An 18,266-nucleotide genomic window follows, 5' to 3' on the forward strand; every position below is an offset into this window, starting at 1 on the left:
GAGACCAGGAACCATGGATGAAGACAAGGGAGTTCCCACGGAGAACCTGACCTTGAAGGAGAGACAATGGACCTCGGAGCCTCCTGGATGAAGAATTGGAACAGAGCATCCAGGAGCAGGCAAGCTCCTTGCAAAGGCCATGAGGGACTGGCGTAGAGCCCTTTTATAGGGCTGAAGATAAGACACTGGAATGACATCATCAGGCAAGGCCGCAGGGCTTTTCCCGCCACGGGCCCTTTAAATATTGAAGATAGGCGCGGCCACGCACCTAAGGAGAAGCCAGAACCAGGGACAGCGACGGCGGTGTTCATGCCGCAAAGAAGACTGAGCGGGGGACCACCCTGGTGGCAACAGGTAGCTAAGAAGACTAACAACGGCAGCTCCACGCTGCAAAAAGGTGGAGGAACGTTGGCGGCCTCCGGGTTGCAAGGGACTAGCAACAGCAGCGCTCCCGCCTCAAGACAGGCAGCAGCGGCGGCACTCGGGCCACAGGAACAGCAGCGTCAATGGCGGCCTCCGGGCCACAGGGGGAGAGCCATGCTGGCAGCGGCTCCCAGCTGCAAGGTTGACTGGAGTGACGGCGGCACCCTGCCGCGGGAGAGAAACTGCAATCGCTGCAGGGAGGTGAGAAGCTGCTCGTGGCTAGGCCCGCGAGCAGAATTGTAACATCAAGTTTGGAAAACAGAATTGTATCCACGTATTTTTTTTAATTGGAAATAGTTGTGGACTTTTTCCTGATGAAGCTAAGTGTAGTGAAACATGTTGAATTAATATCTTTTTATGGCGAAGTGTGAGAGTGTATGTATGGTAATGAGTGTTGGTATTTTTTTATTTTATAATGAGTGGGTACAGAGCTATTGGGGTAGATTTTCAAAGGGGTACGCGCGAACAAAAGTACACGCGCGCGTATGTTTTTAAAATCTACCTCAGCGTTTAAGAAGTGTGAGAATTGTAATTTTGAATCTTTTGTAAAAGGTTTGTGTATTTTTGTTAATAAAAGGTTTTTATTTTATACAAGATTGTTGAGATTACTTACCTGATAATCTCCTTTTCCTTAGCGTAGACAGATGGACTCAGAACAAATGGGTATAGTGTGCTCGTGCTAGCAGTTGGAGACGGATCTGACGTCAGCACGGGTATATATACCCCCACAGGAAACGTAGCAACTCAGTAATCTTCCTTGCAAAAGCTGTTATGGATATATGTGTACTGACGATCAATGAATTAGTGAAACAGGATTCCCCTGACCAATTGATAGGAGCTGGAGACCACCAGCATTCACAACCGGAAGGCGTCGACACCTGGCAAAGGGGACGCTCTTATGTAAGAAAATGACATGGCCTACCTTGAATCGGTGAAACCCATGTATACCGGCAGCCGGGCGGGATGCTGAGTCCATCTGTCTACACTAAGGAAAAGGAGATTATCAGGTAAGCAATCTCAACAATTCCTAGCGTGTAGCCAGATGGACTCAGAACAAATGGAATGTACAAAAGCTACTCCCGGACTGGGTAGGAGGCTGCCTGAGGACCGCGTAGGACTGCCCTCGCAAATGCTGTGTCCTCCCTGGCCTGGACATCCAGACGGTAGAACCTGGAGAAGGTATGGAGGGACGACCATGTCGCCGCTTTACATATTTCTGCAGGCGACAGCATCCTAGATTCTGCCCAAGATGCTGCTTGGGCGCTGGTAGAATGAGCCTTGACTTGTAGAGGCGGTGATTTCCCGGCCTCTACGTAAGCCGCTCTGATAACTTCTTTAATCCAGCGGGCGATGGTGGGCCGAGAGGCCGCTTCTCCTTGTTTCTTCCCGCTGTGCAGTAAGAACAGATGGTCCGTCTTTCGTACTTCTTCTGTCATTTCCAGATATCTGGGCAGCAATCTGCCGATGTCAAGATGGCGTAGTAAACGCCCTTCTTCTGATTTCTTCAAACCCGCCGTGGTAGGCAAGGATATGGTTTGGTTGAGGTGAAATTGTGAGACTACTTTAGGTAGAAAGGAGGGAACCGTGCGAAGATGGATAGCCTCAGGAGTGATTCTGAGAAAGGGATCACGGCAGGACAGCGCTTGTAGCTCTGAGATGCGGCGTGCTGAACACACTGCCAGCAGGAACACCATCTTCAAAGTTAGCGAACGGAGAGACAGGCCCCGAAGGGGTCTGAAGGTGGATCCTGCGAGGAAATCCAAAACAAGGTTGAGGTTCCACAGGGGCACTGGCCACTTCAGTGGCGGACGAATGTGCTTGACTCCTTTCAAGAAGCGGGAAACATCTGGGTGTGTGGCAATAGTCTTGCCGTCCCTCTGGGGACCGTAGCAAGACAGCGCCGCCACCTGATCCTTGATGGAGCTGAGGAAGAGACCCTTCTGAAGCCCATCTTGCAGGAAATCCAAAACAATAGGGATTGTGGTCGCATGTGGATTGCTGCCATGAGTGTCGCACCAGGCTTCAAATACTCTCCAGATCCTTATGTAGATGAGGGATGTGGAAAACTTGCGTGCTCGGAGGAGTGTATCTATCTCCGGTTCCGAGTAACCTCTTTTCTTCAGCCTAGCCCTCTCAATGGCCAGACCGTAAGAGAATTGAGCCGGATCCTCGTGGAGGATGGGACCTTGACGAAGCAGGTCCCTGAGAGGAGGCAGGGGAAGGGGCTCCCCTGCCAGTAGTCTTCTCATGTCCGCGTACCAGGGTCTTCTTGGCCAGTCTGGTGCCACTAGAAGAACTAGGCCTCGGTGCTTCTGAATCTTGTGGATAAGGGCGCCCAGCAGAGGCTACGGAGGAAAAGTGTATAGCAGGGCCCCGGGAGGCCATGGCTGAACCAGGGCGTCGATCCCGTGAGCGAACGGATCTCGCTTGCGGTTGAAGTATCTGGGTACTTGAGCATTGGACCTGTCCGCTAGTAAGTCCATGTCCGGAATCCCCCACTGATCCACAATCATCTGGAAGGCTGTGGGAGACAGCTGCCATTCCCCCGGATTTAGGCTTTCTCTGCTGAGGAAGTCTGCCGTGGTGTTGTCCTTCCCGGCAATGTGGGCGGCGGAGATGTCCTGAAGATTCGCCTCTGCCCAAGCCATCAGCGGGGCTATCTCTAGGGACACCTGTCGGCTTCTGGTTCCGCCCTGACGGTTGATGTATGCCACCGTGGTGGCGTTGTCGGACATCACTGACTGCCTGGTTCCGCAGTCTGTGAGCAAATTGCAGGCAGGCCAACCGGACTGCCCGTGCTTCTAGACGGTTGATGTTCCATCCTGACTCTTCTCTGTCCCACCGCCCTTGTGCGGTGAGTTCTTCGCAGTGTGCTCCCCATCCGCTCAGGCTGGCATCTGTGGTGAGCAGAATCCACGTGGAGGAAGACATCTTCGACCCCCTGCTCGTGTGGTTGGACTGCAACCACCACCGTAACTGGGTCCGCACTCTGGCTGGCAGAGGTAGATGAACGGAATAATTCCGGAAGCGGGGGCTCCAGCGAGAGAGCAGGGAGCGTTGTAGAAGTCTCATATGGGCCCTTGCCCAGGGTACCACTTCCAGGGTGGATGCCATGAGGCCGAGAACCTGCAGATAGTCCCAAGCTATGGGCCGGCTGGCTCCCATCAAGGACCGTAGACGCGTCTGAAGTTTTAACCTTCTCTTGGTAGTGAGACCGACTTTGTCTGCCTGGGTGTCGAACTGGACTCCCAGGTATTCCAGTGATTGGGAAGGCTGTAGGCAACTCTTGTTGAGGTTGACTACCCATCCCAGGCTTTCCAGAAGGGCGATCACTCTGTTGGTTGCCCGATGGCTCTCCTCTCGTGATTTCGCCCTGATCAGCCAATCGTCTAGGTAGGGATGGACAAGGATTCCTTCCCGTCTGAGCGCCGCTGCTACCACTACGACCACCTTGGTGAAGGTCCGCGGTGCCGTGGCTAACCCGAAGGGCAAAGCCCGGAATTGGAAGTGGTGTCCCAGAACCTTGAAGCACAGGTAGTGCTGATGATCCGGATGGATCGGGATATGCAGGTAGGCTTCTGACAAGTCTAAGGCCGTGAGGAATTCTCCTGGCTGTACTGCGGTCTTGACTGAGCGCAGAGTTTCCATGCGAAACCTCGGGACCCTTAAGTATCGATTGACTGACTTGAGGTCCAGTACGGGCCGGAACGTGCCCTCTTTCTTGGGTACCATAAAATAAATGGAATAGTGCCCAGAATCCATTTCCCATGCAGGTACTGGGATTATGGCTTTCAAGGACAGGAGCCTCGCCAGGGTAGGTTCCAATGCCACCTTCTTGTGTATTGGACACGAAGATTCCACAAACCTGTCCGGAGGGATGTGATGGAAGTCCAGATAATACCCCTCTCGGGTGATGGCGAGGACCCACTGATCCGACGTAATCTCGACCCATCTGGGGTAGAAGAGGGTTAACCTGCCCCCTATGGCTCCGTCCCCCGGATGGATCGGCTGATTCTCATTGGGAGGCACGGCCGGGCCGTGAACCAGAGCCGGCTCCCCTCTTATGCTGCTTGGTCCGAATGGACTGGTTCCTGGCCTGAGGACGAGGTGCCTGGTAGCGACTCCTATAGGGAGTGAAGCGCTGGGAGCTTCTACCTCTGGAGGGCCTTGGAAAGGCGCGCTGGTTCCTTTTGAACCTATCTTCCGGCAGTCGAGGTACTGGAGAGGCGCCCCATGTGCTGGCCAGTTTATCAAGGTCGCTGCCGAACAGGAAAGAACCCCTAAAGGGCATTCTGGTGAGGCGTGTCTTTGAAGGAGCATCGGCTGACCAATTCCGTATCCAGAGCTGCCTCCTGGCAGCTACAGAGGATGAGACCCCCTTTGCTGTCGTACGGACTAGGTCGGATGCGGCATCCGTTAGGAACGAGAGAACTGACTCCATGTCAGCCGCCGGAGCATTGTTCCTGACCTGTGACAAACAGGAACACTTCACCACTGTGCAGCAGGTTGCGATCCGCAAAGATAGAGCTGCCACCTCAAAGGTCTGTTTCAGGATGGCGTCCAGTCGCCGGTCATGAGGCTCCTTGAGGGCCGCCCCCCCTTCAACTGGAATGGTAGTGCGCTTGACCACAGCGCTAACCAAGGCGTCCACCTGAGGGCACGCCAGCATCTCCTTGATTGCCGGTTCCAGGGGGTACATGCCAGTCAGGGCTCGACCCCCTTTGAATGAGGCCGCTGGTGCAGCCCATTCCAAATCTATTAGTTGCTGTGCTGCTTGCAAGAAGGGAAAATGGCGGGCTGTAGGACGCAGACCTTCCAGCAGAGGGTTCTGCGTAGAGGGCACCATAGTGCTGGGACCTGTAATAGCCAACTCCGCCAGGCACTGAGATACCAGGTCGGAGAGATCTTCCTTGGGAAAGAACCGCCTCATGGTTCGATATGGCTCAATCCCCGAGGGAAGTTCCCCCTCCTCAGGGGGTTCGGACTCGTCCTCCGAGATATCAGGGTCTGCCTGAACCGGACTGCCCGGAGGCGGGTGCCCACGATAAGGGCGCGAAGGTCCAGGGGCAGGATCAGCTGGAGCAGCAGCAGGGTCTGGACGGGAAGCTGATTGCATCTGTACAAAGGCATGGATCCCCTTAAAGAGATCCACCCAGGAAATGGAAGCGGTCTCTAGTTGTCGGGGTACCAGGTCCCCCGGGATCCCAGGTTGGTCGAGACTGCCCGCTAGATCCGGGGTGGCCCCTGGGGAACTGTCAGCAAACCTCGGTTGAGACTGGTCCTGGCCCGAGGCTCCCACTGCCTCCTCACATTGGGCACAAAGGGAGTCTGGCTCCTCACTGTGTGTGGCTCTAAGCTGGCATGCTGAGCAGAGGCCGAGCGCTTTTACGCTGGAATCAGGAGGCACCGCCGCAGGAGCGTTCGAATGTTCCATCGCGGCTTGTGAATGTAGCGCTGAAGAATATGCGCTTAATAATATGCGGCAGCAATATACGCTCAATACAATATGCGCTCAATAATATGCGGCAGCAATATACGCTCAATGATATACAATATGCGCTCAATAATATGCGGTCAGCAATATACGCTCAATACAATATGCGTTTAATAATATGCGGCAGCAATATACGCTCAATAATATGCTGCAGCAATATATGCTCAATGGTATACAATATGCGCTCAATATGCGGCAGCAATATACGCTCAATACAGTATGCGCTCAATAATATGCGGCAGCAATATACGCTCAATGATATACAATATGCGCTCAATAATATGCGGCAGCAATATACGCTCAATAATATGCGGTCAGCAATATACTCTCAATGATATACAATATGCGCTCAATAATATGCGATCAGCAATATACGCTTAATGATATCCAATATGCGCTCAAATAGTATGCGGTCAGCAATATACGCTCAATGATATCCAATATGCGCTCAATAATATGCGGTCAGCAATATATGCTCAATGATATACAATATGCGCTCAATAATATGCGATCAGCAATATACGCTTAATGATATCCAATATGCGCTCAAATAGTATGCGGTCAGCAATATACGCTCAATGATATCCAATATGCGCTCAATAATATGCGGTCAGCAATATACACTCAATGATATCCAATATGCGCTCAATAATATGCGGTCAGCAACACAGAAAGTAGAACTGGAAAACACGCTCTGCGAGCGTGCAGGCTCTCCAAACTGCTTTGGAGACGGAAATTACTGAGTTGCTTCACTTCCTGTGGGGGTATATGTGCCCGTGCTGACGTCAGATCCGTCTCCAACTGCTAGCACGAGCACACTATACCCATTTGTTCTGAGTCCATCTGGCTACACGCTAGGCAATGGTTATATCACTTTTCTTTGTTTGTGATTTGGTTGTGTGTGTGATATATAATTTTTATTGCCTTATTTGTTAAACCACTCATTATTAAAAAGTCTTCTTGTACCTGTAAATTCTGTTTCTCTCTCTCAGTTTTCTAATCAATCTAACTTAATGAAGGGACGAAAGTTCAAAAGTTAGTTACATGTATTAAGTTATTTTTATTAGCTTCCATCCTGACCCAGCCTTCTAGTGGGAATATTTAGTGTTAAAAATACCCCATTAGGTAAGTTGTTTGCAGTTAATTTTATAGGAAACAGAAGGTAGAGAAGATGTACAAGAGGGATTTTCTTTTCCCATTCCCCAAACAAGTTCCAAACAGTTTACAAGCAGAATATTAGAATTGGCATATTTTTCAAAATGTGTTACTAACGCCTAAGATCTAGGTTGTAAAAAAATAGCTTGCTTTATCAAGTCTCTGGAGTACAGGGCTCTTTTTATCAGTTTCCCAACCAGTGCTCTCTTTACTAATATTGCTTTTATGCTAAATGCTGATTTTTGAATGCTGGATATATACTGATGTTTACATTGTGTATTTTATTCTGTGTGTACTGTATCCTGGTTTTATCCTATTTTCAGCTGTCTTATTTAGTTTTATGGTATTGCATGTTTTGGTTTCTTTGTATTATATATCTATATTTAAAACAATTTATAGCCAAGGTTCAAAGCAGTTTACATAAAAACACTCAAAATATATATTGTATTTATATGTTTATAATGCTTATTGTCTTTAGCTGTCAAAAGGTAGGATATAAATAAAGTTTTTTGTTTTTTTTTTATTTGAACAGCCATACTGTTTCTAGAGTAAACTGGAATCTTTGTGGGTTTTGATACCTCCCCAGCTGAAGGCAACTTGTAAAGTCTCAAAAGTTTATGCACTACAACATGTTTCTTGACTCCAGAAAACTTATTTATTTAGAAAATATATGGCCACTTGATAGTCTCTGGTTTCTACCTTCATCATTCCTGCTTGATCTCCTTATTTTCGCCAGCTCCTCATTGTGTTCCAAGCTTCAAGCTCCTTGCTTGTTTCAGGGGCTAACCTTGTTCCCCAAGCGTCGCCGATCACCAGCACCTGATGGCTCAACCTGAGATGAAGGTGGTTGCCACAGGTGAAAGACAACCAGCTTTCCTGCTTTCACTGTCATTGTCCTGGATTTGCCTCTCCAGACATTAGGCCACTTGTTCCTGGGGCAACCCACAAACTAATACTGTCTCATCACGTTCTGGCCAATATGAAGCCCAGGGAGCTGGCTGCATGTGCGGTAGCCCACAGTAAGCTTCTGGGAGAACTAAAACAATGCCTGGTAGAACTGCAGGAGCAATTTAATGTGCTTGCTCAGAACTTCCAACCTGGGCTTCAGGATCATAAGTCACCATTACAAGGAATGTGTCTGCAGCTGCAGACGATCTGCTTAAGAACAGCAGTGGAACCCCCGCCCCCCCTCCTCATGCTTCAATGGAGACCCAAAAGCCTGCTGGGTGCTCTATAGTCTTTACCTTACAGCCTTGCCATTTTCCTGATCATAAGTCAAGAGTGACATACAGAATACATCTACTGACAAGGGAGGCTCTGGCCTAGGCCTCCCCACTTGGGGAAAACCAGGACCCCTTGGATCACAGAATGTGATGCTTTTCTCATGGCATTTAAACACATTTTTAACAACCTTGGCCTCCTGATTTCAGCCTCTTACTCCCTTTTCCGCATGAAACTAGGGACTTATACCATTGGGCAATATGCTATGGAAATCTGCAAGGTCACAGCAAGCTGGAATAATGAGGCTCCTGATATGGCCCTTCTGGAACAGATTAGCAGATTGGATTAAGGATGAGCTGATCTGCCAGGCGCTGCCTTCTGAGCTGGATGCCTTGATCCTCTTGTCTGTGGCTGGAAACCCATATCCAAGAATGAGAATATGAGCACCAACCTTCTGCCAGAAGTTCTACATCCCATGCGTCCCTTGGGCTATGGAATTGGGCCATATTGACATTTGCCTTCCCAAATGGAGGCACATTGCAGGAAGTGGCTGGGGCTTGTTTTCTATTATGCTGGCCTCAGATACTTGGTCAGAAATTATCCATGTAACCTAGGTCTGGGTCAACATTCACTGGTGTCACATGAGCAGATTCCTTTGGACATTGTTGATGCTTCCTGCAATCAGGAAGCCTAGCATCTCTCAATCTGTCTCCTTGCATTGGCCATCAGGGTCATTTGAGACCCTCACCCTTCATTTAGCTCCAAGCAGCAGGCAATTTCATCAGCCTGGACTTTGTCAATCTGAACGTAATTTATATCTAACCCAGTCCTACACAGATCTCTGTTCTGGCCAATGATGGTCAGCCTTTGAATTTGGGAGTGGGGGTGGGTGGGTGGCAATGGTCACAAGGGACCTAAATTTACTAGTGGTATCTGGCACTCAAATTTTGTTCTGGATCCTTAAATTGCGTTCTTGTACAGTTCTCCTGGGGCTACCATGCCTTCAATTACATAACCCCTCACTCTCCCCTCCTCCTATCTGCCTCTCCACTTTCTCCCCTATTCTTCCCCCTAGCAAAGACACCAAAATACAGTGTTTCTTCCCCCAAAGAAAAGACTCCTAAATACTGTTATAAGTTCCCCTCCTCCACTCTAAGCTTATCCTACCCTGTCTCTCCCCCCCTTTCACTGCTATCAATGGTCTGGTACCTACCAATCCACCTGTACATATATTGTCTATTGTTAATTTATATTCTTCAAATATTCCTATCAAATTTCTCTTTCCCTATCTTTCCTACTGCCGTCCTCTCTCCTCTTTCCTTGCTGCTCCCCCCTTCCCCATCCCTGTTTATTGTATTTCACTCTCTTGTTAATTTGTTACAATGTAAACCAGCATGATGTCGGTATATACAAATCAACAAATAAAATAAATAAATAAATAACCCACTCATTGATTGGCATTCAAGACAAATTGTCTCATGGTCTCCTTGTTTCTCTTATATTCTGGACCCAAAATACTATTTTGGTCTCACTAGGACAAATACCTCTGGACCTTCCAATGCATTGCTATGCTTTTGCAGATGTTTTCAGCAAAAAGCAAGCAGAGACACTCCCTAGGCATCGGAAGTATGATTGTGCCATTGAACCTCATTGTGGAACTAAGACACCATGTAGCCAGACATACCTCTTGTCTGGCCCAGAAACTAAGGCCATGACCAATATATTAAGGAAAATCTGGCTCGAGGCTTCAGTCAGTCTTCCGCCAGTGCAAGATTCTCTTATAAAAATAGATCCCTTAGGTCCAGGGCCTTAAGATCACAGTTAAGGATCATTATCTCCTGTTGCTAATCTTTGAACTCTTTCATAAACTTCAGGGTGCCCAGATTTTACCAAGCTGGGCTTGCAGGAGGCCTATAACCTAATTCGAATCCAAAAGGGCGACAAGTGGAAGACTGCCTTCAATACACTATGAGTATACAGTCATGCCCTTTGAACTCTGCAACACTCCTATCATATTCCAAGCCTGTGTTGATGTCTATCAAGACCTGCTCTCTCAGTATGTAGTGGTCCACCTTTACGACATCTTGATCTTCTCCACAGACCTGGCCACCTGTAGGGAGATACCTGAAGTATCACTACAAGCCAGCAAAATAGGGATTGTACCGTATAAAATGGAGGCACCTCTGATGAAATAACTTCTTTTTGTGAACAGACCTGACCTAAGAAAATACAAGCCAGGTGTATGTTTTGAACAGATAGATCTAAGACCTGCAGCAGAGCCCTGGAAACGAGATCCTCCAATCCTGGAAGACTGTCTTGTTGGATAGGTCAGCTCAGTCACGTGGCCAGATCAGCTCCCTGGTCAGATGTCATGCAGCCCAATCACAAACCAGATGTGTGACTTTCCAAGGGGAGTCCCAGCTAGGCTGTGTGTGTGTGGGTGGGGGGGAGGGGGTGTCAGCAGTTCAAAGTGAAGAATAGACCCCATTGTGCACTCCTGTTTTAATTGTATGAGTTCCTGAATATGCATATCCGGGCTCTTAAAGCAGCATGGGAGAGGGGCTCAAGGACAGCTGCAGTGAAGAAAATCCATTAGTACCATCAGAAGAAGACACCCAGGCCACTGCTCTCTGCCCCTCCCTAAAGCCATGCAGACGAGCTTCAGTATCCTGGAGAGACTGCATGTAAGAGAAATCTCTTGCCTGCTACTTAGCAGTCTGAATCATAAGAACATAAGAAAATGCCATACTGGGTCAGACCAAGGGTCCATCAAGCCCAGCATCCTGTTTCCAACAGTGGCCAATCCAGGCCATAAGAACCTGGCAAGAACCCAAAAACTAAGTCTATTCCATGTTACCCTTGCTAATGGCAGTGGCTATTCTCTAAGTGAACTTAATAGCAGGTAATGGACTTCTCCTCCAAGAACTTATCCAATCCTTTTTTAAACACAGCTATACTAAGTGCACTAACCACATCCTCTGGCAACAAATTCCAGAGTTTAATTGTGCGCTGAGTAAAAAAGAACTTTCTCCGATTAGTTTTAAATGTGCCCCATGCTAACTTCATGGAGTGCCCCCATGCTAACTTCATGGAGTGCCAATATCATCTCCCTTTTTCTGCTGAACATTCCTCTACCTATACATCAAAACATCTTCCTGCGAGCTGCCTCACTTTCCCTCGACATGGCCAAGCAGAAACGCCACCAGCACTTGACACAGCTGTCTCTTTCTTCTCCAGGGATCAGACAAGTTCTCTTAGCTCAGTGGATGACCGGAGACATTAATGCATGTTCTTGTCAGCGGAGACAGCTTCCGGGAACTGCAGCTTCTCTCCTGGCTCAGCACAGAGACAGTGGTGAGACTAAGGCTATGGGGATATTTAGCTAAGTTTATTAATAACATCCTAAATAAGTAAAGGTTATCCTGATGTTTAGTGCTCTGAGTTCACTTATATTATGCTAAGCTTTAGTTATTACAAGTATATGCTGTGTTAAGAAACTTATATTATAACCATAAGAGGCATAAGATGTTTGTACTATTCAAAGTAGTAAATCTGAAAGGTCTGAGAATAAAAAGATCTGATTCTGAGATAAAATGGCTGTGATTTCCTGAGATTCTTGGATCTTACACTATATACAAGGTAAATATGTGGTAATGTTCAGTAGTACTGTCTCTCGCCCAGATTGGAGGGGGGGGGGGGGTGGGGGGATGGGGGAGTGGATACTAACTCATTCGTTACAGTATACCTTTAATTCCTCACACACCCATAGGCAACTTGTAGTGGAGGTCCTATCTCATTTTTGTCAGCACCAATTTTTCGCAAAGTTTGAGAAGTGTGTTTGAACAGAATCATGTTCATCTCTTGGGATATGTAATCTCAGCTAGAGTTTGAGATGGACTCAGATAAGGCAACCACAGTACTTAATTGGCCGATTCTTTTGGATTTCAAGGTCCTCCAACGTTTCCTGGGCTTAGCTAACTATTATCAACTTTATCCGAAACTCTGTAGTGGCTCCACTTACGGTCCTTACATATAAGGAGACTCCAAAGAATTCTTGCAACCCCCAAGCTCAGCAGGCCTTCGAAGAACTGAAGAAACTCTTTGCATCAGCTCAATTCATGCATCACCTTGATCCAGGAAAATCTTTTGTTTTAGAAGTGGACGCATCTGAGGTTGGCACAGGTGCAGTCTTATCACAAAGACTGCATCTGGACTCCCAGATCCACCCATATGATTACCTCTCTCGAAAGTTCTCTCTTGTGGAATGCAACCACATGTGGGAAACAAGAGAACTCCTGGCCATTAGAAAGTCAAGACACCTGCTGGATGGAGCCACTTTTCTGATCACAATCCTCCCAGATCATAAACATTTATTTTATATTGAGGCTGCTAAATGTCTTAACCTTTGGGCATGCCCAAGAGGCCATGTTATTCGCCCATTTCCAGTTCATTTTTTCATAATATTCTGGCCAAAGCATTATCACAACTGTTTTTCTCTAAGGAGATTCCTATACCTTGCGATAAAGGCCCCGATATACTAGCCTCCAGGACTGTAGCAAACAATCAAGAGTGATCTGATGAAGAAAATCCATCTGAAATCTTCGGTCCAGGAGCCTCCTGTAAGGATTTCTATTAGGCAAACGTTTGTTCCAGACACTTGCTATCAAGATGTTTTCAAATGAGGGCATGATTCCAAATTCTCCAGATATCCACGGATTAAGAACATTTTTCAACTGGTTCCCAGAGTTTTTTGGTGGGCTCCCTTTCGCAAGGATTGCATGACTATTATGTGCTAGAACCAAGGTCCCTTGTGTCAAACATTTGGGTGAATTGCACCCACTTCCGATTCCTTCTGCTTCATGGACTCACTTCTTCACAGACTTCATCATGGACCTTCCAATTTCTGACGAATGTACTGCCATCTTAGTGGTAGTAAACCATTTTTCCCCAAAACGGCAGTTTCCTTTCTCTAAGCTACATTTGGTCCCTCAACTGGCCAAATAGCTCATTAGGGAAATGGTCTGTTTACATGGAATCCAGACCATTATTGTATTAGATAGAGGTCCCCAATTCATTGCCAGATTCTAAGAACATAAGAAATTGCCATGCTGGGTCAGACCAAGGGTTCATCAAGCCCAGCAACCTATTTCCAACAGAGGCCAAACCAGGCCACAAGAACCTGGCAATTATCCAAACACTAAGAAGATCCCATGCCACTGATGCAATTAATAGCAGTGGCTATTCCCTAAGTAAATTTGATTAATAGCCATTAATGGACTTCTCCTCCAAGAACTTATCCAAACCTTTTTTGAACCCAGCTACACTAACTGCACTAACCACATCCTCTGGCAACAAATTCCAGAGCTTTATTGTGCGTTGAGTGAAAAAGAATTTTCTCCGATTAGTCTTAAATGTGCTACTTGCTAACTTCATGGAATGCCCCCTAGTCCTTCTATTATTCGAAAGTGTAAATAACCGACTCACATCTACCCGTTCAAGACCTCTCATGATCTTAAAGACCTCTATCATATCCCCCCTCAGCCGTCTCTTCTCCAAGCTGAACAGCCCTAACCTCTTTAGCCTTTCCTCATAGGGGCGCTGTGCCATCCCCTTTATCATTTTGGTTGTCCTTCTCTATCGCAACTATATCTTTTTTGAGATGCGGCGACCAGAATTGTACACAGTATTCAAGGTGTGGTCTCACCATGGAGCAATATAGAGGCATTATGACATTTTCCGTTTTATTAACCATTCCCTTCCCAATAATTCCTAACATTCTGTTTGCTTTTTTGACTGCTGCAGCACACTGAGCAGACGATTTTAAAGTATTATCCACTATGATGCCTAGATCTTTTTCCTTTGTAAAGATCTGAGGTATCAACTTACAATGTTTGTCAAGATACCATCCTCAGATATTGCAGAGAGAATCAATCAATATCTTGAACAGTTCCTTAGAAGTTTTTTCTCTGCTCATCAGAACTATTAGGCCATATTGATCTCCTGGGCAGAGTTTGTTCACAACCATGTCAGCAAATCCACAGGGGTTTCTCCATTCTTCACAGTCTGTTGCTAACACCCTGTTTATCTACCTCGTGCTGCGGCCATTGAAGATCCTGTGGCCAACACTTTGTGCAACCCTTCCAGAAAACCTGGATAAAAGTACACAATTTGAAGAGAACTAACGTATCAAAAGAAATTTGTTGATCCTCATTGTAGACATGAACTCCAGTTTCAGGTCGTTGTTAAGGTCTGGCTGCCTACAAAGAATCTATGCCTGAGGCTCCCCTGTGCTAAGCTCAGTCCCGAGTACATAGGGCCAAATCACATTACTGAGAAAATTAATCTAGTAACTATGTGCCTTCAGCTTCCTAACTCCATTAACGTACTATAGTCATTTCACATCTCCTTGTTGAAGCCAGCTATGCCGGATCCTTTCAGTAGGCAAGGAATACCTTCAGGTCTGGTTCTGTTTGATGGCCAGCCTGAATTGAATGCTGAGGAGATTCTGGACTCTAGAGTGTCTAATATATAAGAGTACAGTAGTTGGTCCATTATAAGTGTTATGGTCCTGAAGAAAAATCTTGGATTAATGCATCTGACCTCTGTGCACCTAATTTTTTTTAAAGAAATTTCTTGCAAAGCAACACATGGGGCCATCCAAAGGCATGTATGTAAAGATCCATTGCCAACTACACCTCCAGCCAGTGAACTGCTTGGACAATCTATTTAGTCCTCCCAGCAATATATGCACCTCACTTTCCCCCCCCCCCCCATCTGATTTCCTGCGAATAATATTTATACTCAGGCCTTTCCTCAGTTTGTTGCCAGAACTTAGCTTACCTCCTAGTACTTGTTACTCTGGCTCTGTCCTTGTTCCTAAATCCAGAAGACTTCATTTCCAGTTTCTACCTTCAGGATTCCTACATGATCTCCTTCCTGTTACTGTATTCCTGGTGTGCTCCACTTCTGCGTTCTGTTCTAAGCTTCAAGCCACTTGCTTGTATTGGGGGCTACCCTCATTCCCCCTGACTCACTGGCCACCAGCATATGAGGATTCAACCCAAAGGGAAGGTGTTTAGCACAGGCAAGACACACCCAGCTTTCTTGCTTTCACTATCATTAGCCTATATTTGCCTCTCTAGACATTAGACCACTTGTTCCTGGGTCAACCTACAGATGGTACTGAAATTTTGCTTACTATACCCATTATATATTGTTCAAAGCATGGCACAACTGGATATTAAAAAAATGTGTAGATGGAATATTGAAATTACCGTATTTTTCGCTCCATAAGACGCACCTGACCATAAGACGCACCTAGGATTCAGATGGGGAAAATAAAAAAAATAAAAAATTGTGCTAAACCGGCTCTGCGTCTGGGCGTCTTATGGAGCAAATTAGGGGAGTGCATAGCTTTTTTTTTTCTCCCCATTTTGTTTTCGGGTCTGGGGAGGGCCATTTCGGTCCACTCCCCAGATCAGAAAACTTTTCTTTCTCTGGGAACCCCTCCCCCCCAAAAAAACCCCCATCCCAACCCTTTAAATTAACAACCCCCACCCTCCTGACCCCCCCAAGACCTGCCAAACGTCCCTGGTGGTCCAGCGGGGGTCCAGGAGCGGTGTCCTGGGCTTGGGCAGTCGGCTGCCAGTAATCAAAATGGCGCCGACGGCCCTTTGCCCTCACTATGTCACTGAGACCGACCAATAGCAGCGGTCGGTCCCAGTGACATAGTGAGGGCAAAGGGCCGTCGGCGCCATTTTGTTTACTGGCAGCCGACAGCTCATGCCCAGGAGATCGTTCCCGGACCGCTCCTGGACCCCCGCTGGACCACCAGGGACGTTTGGCAGGTCTGGGGGGGTCAGGAGGGTGGGGGGGTTGTAGGAAATTAAGTCGGCAGGTCTTGGGGGGGGTCAGGAGGGTGGGGGGTTGTAGGAAATTAAGTCGGCAGGTCTTGGGGGGGTCAGGAGGGTGGGGGGTTGTAGGAAATTAAGTCGGCAGGTCTTGGGGGGGTCAGGAGGGTGGGGGGTTGTAGGAAATTAAGTCGGCAGGTCTTGGGGGAGTCGGGGGGGGTTTGTTAGATTTTTGTTTTTTTTTTTATATTCGCTCCATAAGACGCACATACATTTTCCCCCCACTTTTGGGGGAAAAAAATTGTGTCTTATGGAGCGAAAAATACGGTAATACCCAAGTTGTACAAAGGACTAATGTGCTCATTATAAATGTCAGTAATGATATGTATTCCTTTTTGTTTCCAACAAAAATATAAGGTTTAACAAAGTCTACACTATAAATCAAATCCACAAATACAAGGAGACACCTCTAAATTTTGGTGTAATATAATGTATCAAATATTGTCAAAGATGGAAAGTTCAGTCTTTTGTATATTTTCAACTTTGCAAATAAAATAAACTTCTCATCAGTTATTTGTTATTTACTTCTAATCCATATTACACACAATGGAAGAATACTTGGCTTTGATATCCACAAGAATATAGCCAAAGCCCTTCAAAGCAAGGCAAAATTCAAGTCACTACTGGACCTCTAATAATAGACCTGATATCAATGTTTCCACAAAATGTTTGCCTCAAGGGGTCACAATACTGTTCAGCAGGAAAAAAAAAAAGGTAAAAGCTTAGTTCATCAAAAGTGAAGCAGTATATTTTGAAAAAAGGTTTTTAACAAACATGGAATTCAAAAACATGGGCAACTTCATTGATGTTATACTGGATGGACTATTTCTCAAGTATTGAAACTAATGTTCTAACACTTCATTTATAAAGAAATAAATGATTATAAAAAGCAAACAATCGCAAAGGTCTTCTTAATTCTAAAAAACAATCATTCCTTCTCACGCAAAAGTCCTAGAACATAATGTGGGCCAGATTTAACAGTTCAATGAATGAATTGTCTGTTACTGTCTAAGTTCAGTCAACCAATCAAAAAGCCATTAGCTAACATAAATGCCAATTGCATCCCTTTAAACAGCTGACACATTTGAATAAGCTCCTTCCCTCTACCAAAGTACTTCTGTGAGTCCTTTAAACAAAAATGAAAGTTTACATGACCAATGAAAAGGAAACTAAAAACCCTAGCAGCTCATAGAATGATGATTCACAAACAAAGCTCACTATTCAATCTCTTTATTAAGGCACAGGATGTAACAGTATACAAATCAAAAATCCACTTTTGTTCATGTTTGTGCAATATTAACAGAGGGCTTGGATATGACTAAACAATAAGATCCTCAAAAACACGTGCGCACCAATACAGTGTGAGACTAAAGAAACTTCCATTTTAAAGTGTCTAATGCTACAGTGATAACTTGGTGGGACACATTTTCACACCTACACAGATTACGTTCATCTATACAGGAATTCAAAGAATGCTTTTATGATATATGTAACATTTTATGACAGAATATCCAGGAAATGTCTGACATGCCTATAAATGGGCTCAATGGACTTATAGCTTAAAATAGTAATAAAAATAAAAAGTAATCTGATTGTGTGTACTTTACAATTTTTTTCCAGGCATACATTTGTTACAACACAATATTCGGCAACATCAAGTGTTTCAACATCCACCTGAGTTTGCATTAAAGACTGGCTGTAACATCTAAGATTTACTAAACAGTTTGTTTTGTTTTGTTTTTTTTTAAATCAAATTACATCATTGGAACACCCAGCTGCAGATCTGTTTGTAGGTGATCTTTGCGGAATCTGTACAGTTTGTTCTCATTTGTTCAGTGGAGACACTTCATTGTTACCGTAGAAAGGGACTCATAAGTTAAAAGCTTTTAATTCTTGCAGCCACCACAATTACCCACGTGGCCGTCGTCCCTCCACACTTACCCCTTGCAGCACATTAAACATATTTATGCATTCACCATCCAATAAACAAAGAAAACACCAAAACAGTCAATGGTATAATAAGGCCGCAGCTTTATTTCACATTATTAAAAACCTAACCATTG

General features: G+C 46.0%; 1 protein-coding gene across 2 annotated transcripts in view; it reads right to left on the bottom strand.

Moving 5' to 3' along the window:
• The window catches only part of NSUN7 (NOP2/Sun RNA methyltransferase family member 7), a 298,057-nt gene that overhangs the window by 72,926 nt on the left and 206,865 nt on the right, over positions 1 to 18,266 (bottom strand). The gene's annotated exons all lie outside the window — the stretch shown is intronic.

Source organism: Rhinatrema bivittatum, chromosome 1 (assembly GCF_901001135.1).
Source record: "Rhinatrema bivittatum chromosome 1, aRhiBiv1.1, whole genome shotgun sequence".
Taxonomy (NCBI): domain Eukaryota; kingdom Metazoa; phylum Chordata; class Amphibia; order Gymnophiona; family Rhinatrematidae; genus Rhinatrema; species Rhinatrema bivittatum.